The sequence below is a fragment of the Vanacampus margaritifer genome, chromosome 10 (assembly GCF_051991255.1).
Source record: "Vanacampus margaritifer isolate UIUO_Vmar chromosome 10, RoL_Vmar_1.0, whole genome shotgun sequence".
NCBI lineage: Eukaryota > Metazoa > Chordata > Actinopteri > Syngnathiformes > Syngnathidae > Vanacampus > Vanacampus margaritifer.
In genome coordinates, this window is record NC_135441.1 from 5,971,406 (window position 1) to 5,980,000 (window position 8,595).

Here is an 8,595-nt window from a genome sequence, read left to right on the forward strand (position 1 = left end):
TTTATTTTGCATAAAAAGTAGCTTTGGGAAACGAAAAGGGGACCTATTCTTCATCAGTAAGCCCCTCTCCATCTGTCTCCCAGTAATTGAAACATTTTCAGTTTGACCCCCAAGCTTGTCAAGAACTTATCTGATAACCATAGGGAGAATGCCAAGCCTCCAGTGTGATGACTAACAGAAGGTTTTTGATACAGACATTTTTGCACTGTAGATGCTGATACTTGCTGAGGATGACAATCTCTAAATGTTGCAAGTTAGCGAAAAACTGTGACTTACAATTCAAAGTCAAGTTAGCCGCCACGATTGCTTCCGAGGGCCAACTTCAAAATAAAAGCCAAGTACAGTATCTATCCATGCATAGATATCTGTAAAGACTAGATGTTGGTCAATGGAATCAGTGTCTGCACGGGGCGGCCATCTTGCCACAGTCACCTCGCTCCAGCTCTCTAATTCATTACTATGTGTTTTTATCATACATGTGCTTTTAAATAACTCAAAATAGCGGTTTACCAAAAATCAACTGATTATCAAGCAGTTTAGTTTATAAGCGTAGTTATTATATTACGTTATTATACTACATACTTGTGGCGACCAATATAAATATAAATATATATATATATATATATATATATATATATATATATATATATATATATATATATATATATATATATATATATGTCTTACACAAGCCGTGACTACAGCAGGACGCCGGTTAGTCGATCGGGATAACGGTTATCACTCTTACACAAGCCGTGACTACAGCGTTTAACCATTTTTATAGATTTTTTTCTTTATTTTAGATAACCACGCAATGCACCACCGGAAGCTGGTTGCTTTGTTTGTCCGCAGCAAAACTCACTTGCCGACGCAGACATGATGTCTTGCGTCTTGATTGGTTTACAAGGTCATGCGGATGTGGTTTACGGTAATCTCAATTGGGGCAATCTTGCAAGGTCGCTGGAAAATCCATCAGCTGGGTGATACTGCCCTTTAATGGCTTATCCGTGCAATGTATGTGTCAGATCTTGTATATCAGGGTCTTTATGGGGGAAAAATATTATACTCATGAAATGGAGGGCTCAAAATGTCTTGTATTTAATGGCGTTATAGGGTTAAGAAGGGGAATCCAAGCGTGTGTTCAAACTACAGGGGGATACACTCCTCATCCTTCCTGATAAGGTCTATTCAAGGTTGCTGGAAAGGAGGGTCTGTCAGAAAATCAAATCTGATTCAACAGGAGCAGTGTGGTTTTTGTACTGGCCGTGGAACAGTGGACCAGCTCTACATCCTCGGCAGCATCCTCGAGGGTGCATGGGAATTCGCTCCGCCAGTCTACATATTCTGTGTAGATATGGAGAAGGAATTGGACCATGTCTCCTGGGGGATCTTGTATGGGGTTTATCAATAAGAACCTTTTCCCTCATAGGATTGCCAAAGGACTCTAGTTTAAGATTCAGAACTATCTGCTATTCCTGCTCCGGAAGCCAATTGTAAGATCCATTTGAAATGGTTTTGGTAGTAAAGCTTGCTAACAGTAAGATTACGTAAGAGTATGTGCCACTGCGTCATTTACAATGACATCTTTTTTGTTGTTGTTACATAATATACTGGATTAAAATCATAGATGCATCATTGGCGTGTGTGTGCTTGTGTGTGTCCTTAGATGCAATTTTCTCCCACAAACCTGTGCATGTCATGCCTTGTTAAACAAACTCAGACAGGCTGTCGCATAGCAGTGGCCTTGGAGTCTAGATTCACACACCAGAAGAGCACTAATTATTCCTCTGATTGAATTCAACAACCCACCTTAACCACAGTCCATGATTAGTGACAATATTAAGGGAAAATGACCAGAGGAGAGTAGCAAGGAGGATCCGAAGAGTGAAGAACACAATACTGGAGATAGAATTATGTGAATTGTTTTGTTGTTGTTCAGCAGATAGCAGAGAAGAACTCTGGGTATGAGTCAGCCACGAAAGTGTTAGGGGGTGCCGGGGGAGAAACAAGACCGTCAATACAACATTTGATACATGGGGGATTACTTTGGCGCCATCATGCTAAAGTGTGAAAATGTATTGATTAATTGATACAAAACGTGCTATTTACAACCATCACAAATGCACACACACAAAAAAAAAATTGATAGTTGATGGGACGCTCAAAATATTTTGCTTTTTTATAGGTCAAAACCATATATAGAGCATGTTTTCCAGGAAATAAACAGTCAGGGTGCCATTTATTATTTTTTTCTGAATGACAGAAAAAACAAATCTGCTGCAGTCTCTCACCTTTTCTGCAGATCAGCCTCTTCAGTTATTTTCTTTGCTCATCTCAGCGATGAAACTTTTCCCCAAGTCTTGAAATTGCTTTCAGCTCATGTTGTTACTTTGTAAACATACTAATAAATTGAGAATTTACTGTATGTTCCAGTTCAAATACGCTTTACTGTATCAAAATGAGTACTTTTCAGGGGTCGAAATAGCACTAAAACAAAAAAGCCACTTGCTTACATTTGAAATCCACATACAGTGGTACCTTGAAAAATGAATATCCCACCTTCCAAGATTTTCCGTTGATGCTCATTCAAATTTCTGCTTCGTGTCACAACCAAAAATTAGACTTAGGAGTGTGCTTCTTTTTGTGGCAAGGCAGCTTTGTTTACATTTCATTTCAAACATTTCATACACAAGACAACTCAATGTGCTTTTCTCGAGCACACTGTGTGCAGTTTTTCAGATAGTGAACAGTTCTTCAAAAAAGATATGAAGATGTGCTTGATTCAAGCTGTTTAATGCAACCCACAATGATAGTTTACTGTCTGTCTGTCTATCTATCTATGTATCTCTCTATCTATCTATCCATCTATCTATAGCTAGGTAACTAGCTAGCTAGATGGATATGTCTGTACAGGGTTGGGAGGGTTACTTTAAAAATGTAATCAGATAGACAGACACAGTTACGAGTTTCTTTCTGTAAGTTAACTGAATACTCTATCCTGACTATGTAACGCTGGTATATGCATTCTGGTACTCCCCAAGGCTGTGTATGTACCATATGGTTGTTTTTTGTTTTTGTTTCACTGTACATTATAGTTCTGCCTTAATTGGCAGGATCTCCTGTAGTCCTGACATCCTCTATCCTTCTCTATCATCTGCCACAATTTTCAGTTCTCCGTATGGTCTTTCTCCCGTGAGTTTGCAGTAATGTGGTAGCTCTTCGCCATTTCTTTTCTAATTTGGCATCGACTGCACAACAATTACTCTCTTCCTTAATGTGTCCTACCTATTTTCCTTCTGACCTTTCAATGTTTTCAGCAGTTTTCTTTTCACTCCAACTTCCTCCAGCACATTTTCATTTGTTCTCCCATTTCTCCAGTCACTTTTAACATCCTCATCCAAAGCCACATCTCAAGTTCATCGATCAGACCTTCTTTCTTCCATAGTATGTATGTACGGTATCTACTCCATACAAGGCCACAGCCCAAACTCTGTATGTGTGACTTCATGTGCCTGATTCTTAGTTCTTTGGCTAGTCCTGTTCATGTTTGTCTCACTGTTTTTCTTTAGAATTCAGATTTGGATATTGCTCTTCTAACTAGCTGTAACTTTTTTTTTTTCAGGATTGTTTCATCTGCTCATAGTCTGGTCCATAAAATACTTTGGTGCTCAGTTTATTCTCTCATTTCCGAATGTGATGTTCAACGCATTTTTTCATTTCCTGCTTATGTGCAGTACCTTTTGTTTTTTAAGCATTTATATTCATTCCCTTTTCACTTGCTTCCTCATTAGCCATTTCATCATGCTTAGCTGTTGACTATGGCCTTATCGCTTGCAAAACTCACCAATTTCACATACAGTGCCATGAAAAAGTATTTGCCCTATTTGTACTTTCTTTGTACTGTTCCCCTTTTTATTGTTTGCTCGTTAAAGAAATGCAATTATCATAGATAACTTATGACAACACAGAATGCAGATTCTTATTGAATGTATTTATTAAGGAAGCACAAACAATTCAAAGCTCCCTGGCTCTGTGTCAAAAAGTACTTGCCCTCATGTTAAATAATCAATTAGCTGTGGCTAATAAAACAATTTTCACAGTTCATTTTAACTCATTCACTCCCAGCCATTTTCACTGAAGCAACCCCCTTTGCTCCCGGCTGTTATTCTGGATTTTTTACTGATTTTGCAAGGCCCATAGAATATTGTGTTCTATTACTAATAAAACATGGAACCTACAAAAATAAAGTAGGCCTATGTTCTTTCATCAGGATTATTTTTTTCCCCCATCTGTTTCCGTTTTGCAGCAATTAGCATTAGAATATAGCTCTAAGTTTCATCATTGTTCACAAATCTGTTTAAAACACTGGGGAAAAGAGCTTTTTGCAACATGGCCCAGGTTAATCGCTTAATAATCTGCTGCCACCTGCTGGCCGTTTTTGCAATATCTACCATTGCTTCAAGCGTTCTCCAGTTCAGAGGTTGTATTAAAGTCTTCTGTATGGTCTAGCATAAAAACAACAACAACATAAAAACATATAAATACATTTTTGGGACCATGGTAATATTTAAAATAGAATGTATTTATACGTTTTTGGGAACAAATGAGGTAACTGACAACACAGAAGCCTGATTACCTCCAAACCTGTTCAATCACTAAATCACTTACTTTGTCTGACAAAATGAAGTCAACAGAGTGATCTTAAAAAAACACACACAAAAAACACACATACACATAAGCCAAGGAAATTCAACATCGACATCTATCAATCTATAAAGGGTTACAACTCCAATCCTAAAGTTTAATGACTGCAGTGTAACAGGGTGAGAGCCATTATGGCGAAAACATGAAACTGTGGTGAGTAGCCGGCGTACAACAATTTCCCCAAGAGCACAGCAACGACACGCAATGAAAACCAAAATCATGTTTAAAGAGCTGTTAGGCTCCCTTGCCTCAGTTATGGTCAGTGTTCATGACTTAACAATAAGGAAGAGGCTGGGCAAAATTTCACCGATGAATTCCCAAGACCTTTGGGAGGATATTCTGCAGACTGATGAAATAAGAGTTGAACTTTTTGGAAGATGTGTGTCTCGTTACATAAGACCTAATTATTTCACAGCATTTCAGAAAAAGAACGTCAAATATGGTGGTGGTAGTGTAATGGTCTGGGGGCTACTTTGCTGATTCAGGACCTGGATGACTTGCTGTGATTGATGGAACCATGAATTCTGCTCTATACCAGAAAATCCTGAGAGAAAATGTTCGACCATCAGTCCGTGATCGCAAGATGAAGCGCAGTTGGGTAATGCAACAGGACAATGATCCAAAATACACCAGCCAGTCAACTTCTGAATAGCTTGACAAAGCAAAGGTTTTGGTAGTCAAAACCTGTAGCATAACCTTAAAATGTCACGGTCTGGGTTTTGTTTTGTAGTCATGATTTGGGTTTTGTTTTGTAGTCATGATTTGGGTTTTGTTATTGGGTTTTTGTATTCTTGTTTACTTTAGTTTCTGTCATGATCTGTTGTGTTCTGTTTTCCTTGTGTGTCTGTCTCCCTTGGTCTCGTTAAGTGTAATCCTGCTCACCTGTGTTTGCCTGCCCTTCCTTGTGCGTCAACCAATCAGTGCCCTCAGCCATTTGTGTCTTGCCCAGGTGTGTCTTGTTATGTCAATTAGGGTGTGTGTATTTAGGCCCTGTCCACACGAAAGCCAGTTTCAATGTATCATCACAAGATTCTTACCGTTTAAGCTGTTTTTCCACATGACGGCGCGGTTTCGGAGCTTGAAGCTAGAGATGGGACAATGAAGCCTTGTGAAGCTTTTGAGGCTTTCGGCTGATTGATTTGGAAAAAGAGTCGAAGTTTCAAAGCCCCATAAGATAGATCGTACCGGTGACATCTGGTGGTCAGCTGGAGTCATAGCAGCTATAATCTTCAAAGTGATTCGCCTGATTGATTTATATTCCAACATAACACCAGTACATTCAGTCTTACATTTGTGTCTGTCTAATGATCATCAGGTACACATGGAAGTGTTGCAATATTTTGCCACTGTACCAGTACTATGGTTCAATGTGATGTCCTGTTACTCATTCGATTTTTATAAACATGATTTGGATATGACACAAGTGCACTGTGAAGCCAGATGACAAGTATTTCAACATCAGTCTTTGGGAGATGTGACTGAGGGTCTTGGAGAATCAGTTACGAAATTTACAGTATCTCATTAGTGCGCATAAAGCCGCATACGTCATCAGCACGTGATCACGGAGGTTTGATCGGGGCTTTTGATACATTGTTTCGAGCAGTCTGTCTCACTCGGCTGACACATGCTCCGGAGTCTCAGTGTCAAACGTCCCATCTCTACTTGAAACCGATCACTTTTGAAACCAGGTTCTAGAGTGGAAATATTTCAATACGCTCCGTACGCGTTCGTCTGGACACCATATGCAGCAGTGATGATGTAATGGTCGCAGCTCGATGACGACTCATTGTCGTAGTTTGATGACGTATGCTCCAATTCTTGCGTGACTGCGCGCGAACCACCAGTCTGATAACAATGGCGGATAGCGTCGTAGTCTTTTTGTGCAACCTCCTTAAGCTTGCTTATGCAGTTACAACAAAATATTGTGATTCTTTATTCCCACCTTCAACAAGCGTTGGAAATTATTAACATTATTAATAATTAATTAATAATAGCCCACTTTATATCCACCGCGCACGATGACGAGAAGAGCAAGCAGACGAAGGTTTTGGGTAAGACCAGGCAGAACCAGCAGCTGGTGGGACAACTTTGTCAATGGGCTAGTCGTAGATAATGAATGGAGGGAGAACTTCAGCATGTCTCAGTCCTCTCTCGTCACCCTGAGTGAAACACTAAGCCCTTACATTGAATGACAAACCACAAACATGAGGACACCAATTGACCCACTCAAAAGGGTGGCGTTGACGTTGTACTAGTTAAGCGACGAGGCAAGGCTCCAGAAGACTGCTAATGCCTTCTGTGTGTCTCGGCAGGCTGTGTCGTTCATCGTAAGAGAGAGATACCGCGCGATCACCATCAATCTGGGTTCTACCTACATCAAGCTGCCTTTTACGGAGCCCAGCGCTGAGGAATTGGTTGCGGGCTTTCACCGTGCGCATGGCATGCAACAGTGTTTTGGAGCTGTGGACGCCCCCTACCAACTCAATGGATTACATTAACAGGAAAGGCAAATATTCCATCAACATACAAGCCGCCTGTGATTATATGTATAGATTCAAGTGGCCTGGAAGTGTGGATGATGCACGGGTCTTTGCAAATTCCAAGTTGAACAATTATTTAAAGACTGGCAAGATTCCTGCTTCCGAAAAGCAGATCGTGGATGGTGAAGATCCAATTCATATTTTTCTTCTCGGAGACCCTTCCTACCCCCTCTGCTGCCTTACCTATTGAAGGAGTATTCAAATGGTGGCTCAACACCTCAGGAGCAGTACTTTGGGTTGTGTTTATGTCGAGCACAATATATAGAGTGTGCTTTTGGCCGGTTAAAGTCTCAAAAGGCCTATGGACATAAACCTGAATGACTTAACATTTGTTATTTACTCTTGCTTTGTCCTCCACAACTATTGTGAGACCCGCAAGGAGGCGGTGGATGAACCCTCTGTGTTGGGAGGAATAGCGGACTCACAGCCTTCCATACAGTGTAACAACTATCTGACTGACTGCAATGAGGCTGAGGGAAAAAGGGTGAGGAGAGTGGTGATGAAATACCTTGATCCTTAAAGACTGTTTTGGATCATGTCAAATCAATATTATTTTCTTTCTTGTCACGGCATAGCTCACTGGGTGCAATTTTGTTTAGAAGAAAAACAATTCAATGGCATCACCATAACTGCATTAAATTTTTTGCTAACAAACATTTTTTAACCTGTCTGTGACCTCTATGTTTAGATAAGTCACCATTGTAATGACATGTAAATACCTTTTGCATTTATTTTTCCATACCATACATTTGGTAAGCTGTGTGGAGGCAAAATAAATAACTGACCTATGTTTAAATAAAAACATCCAGTGTATTAACATGATGAATAAAATGATAGTTTTGTCACAAAATGGCTACTGAGTGCATTTTTAGTTCGATTTGAATGTAAAATAAAAATCAATTGACACTGGCAATATTTTGCATTTAACTCTTCCTAAGAGACATTTGGTAAAGTGCGTGAATAAAACATTTGAATTATACATCCAGTAAGATAAATTAATCACAGCAGCAAATATTCAAAGATAAAGCACTATACAAGTGCATTCTATTTACTATTAGCCCTCAACCTTTTTCAAAAATAAATGGGAGTAACCAAAGACAAAAGGTGAGACAAAAAAAAAAGTATTTGAGGGGACTAAAGGAAAAATAATGACATCAATCTGATGTGGCAGTAATAATGCCAAACTAGTGCATGAGTACAGTCCTGAGTTCCATCCATTTTCTTGACCGCTTTTCCTCACAAGGGTCGCGGGGGTGCTGGAGCCTATCCCAGCTGGCTTCGGGCAGTAGGCAGGGTACACCCTGAACTGGTTGCCAGCCAATCACAGGGCACACAGAGACAAACAACCATA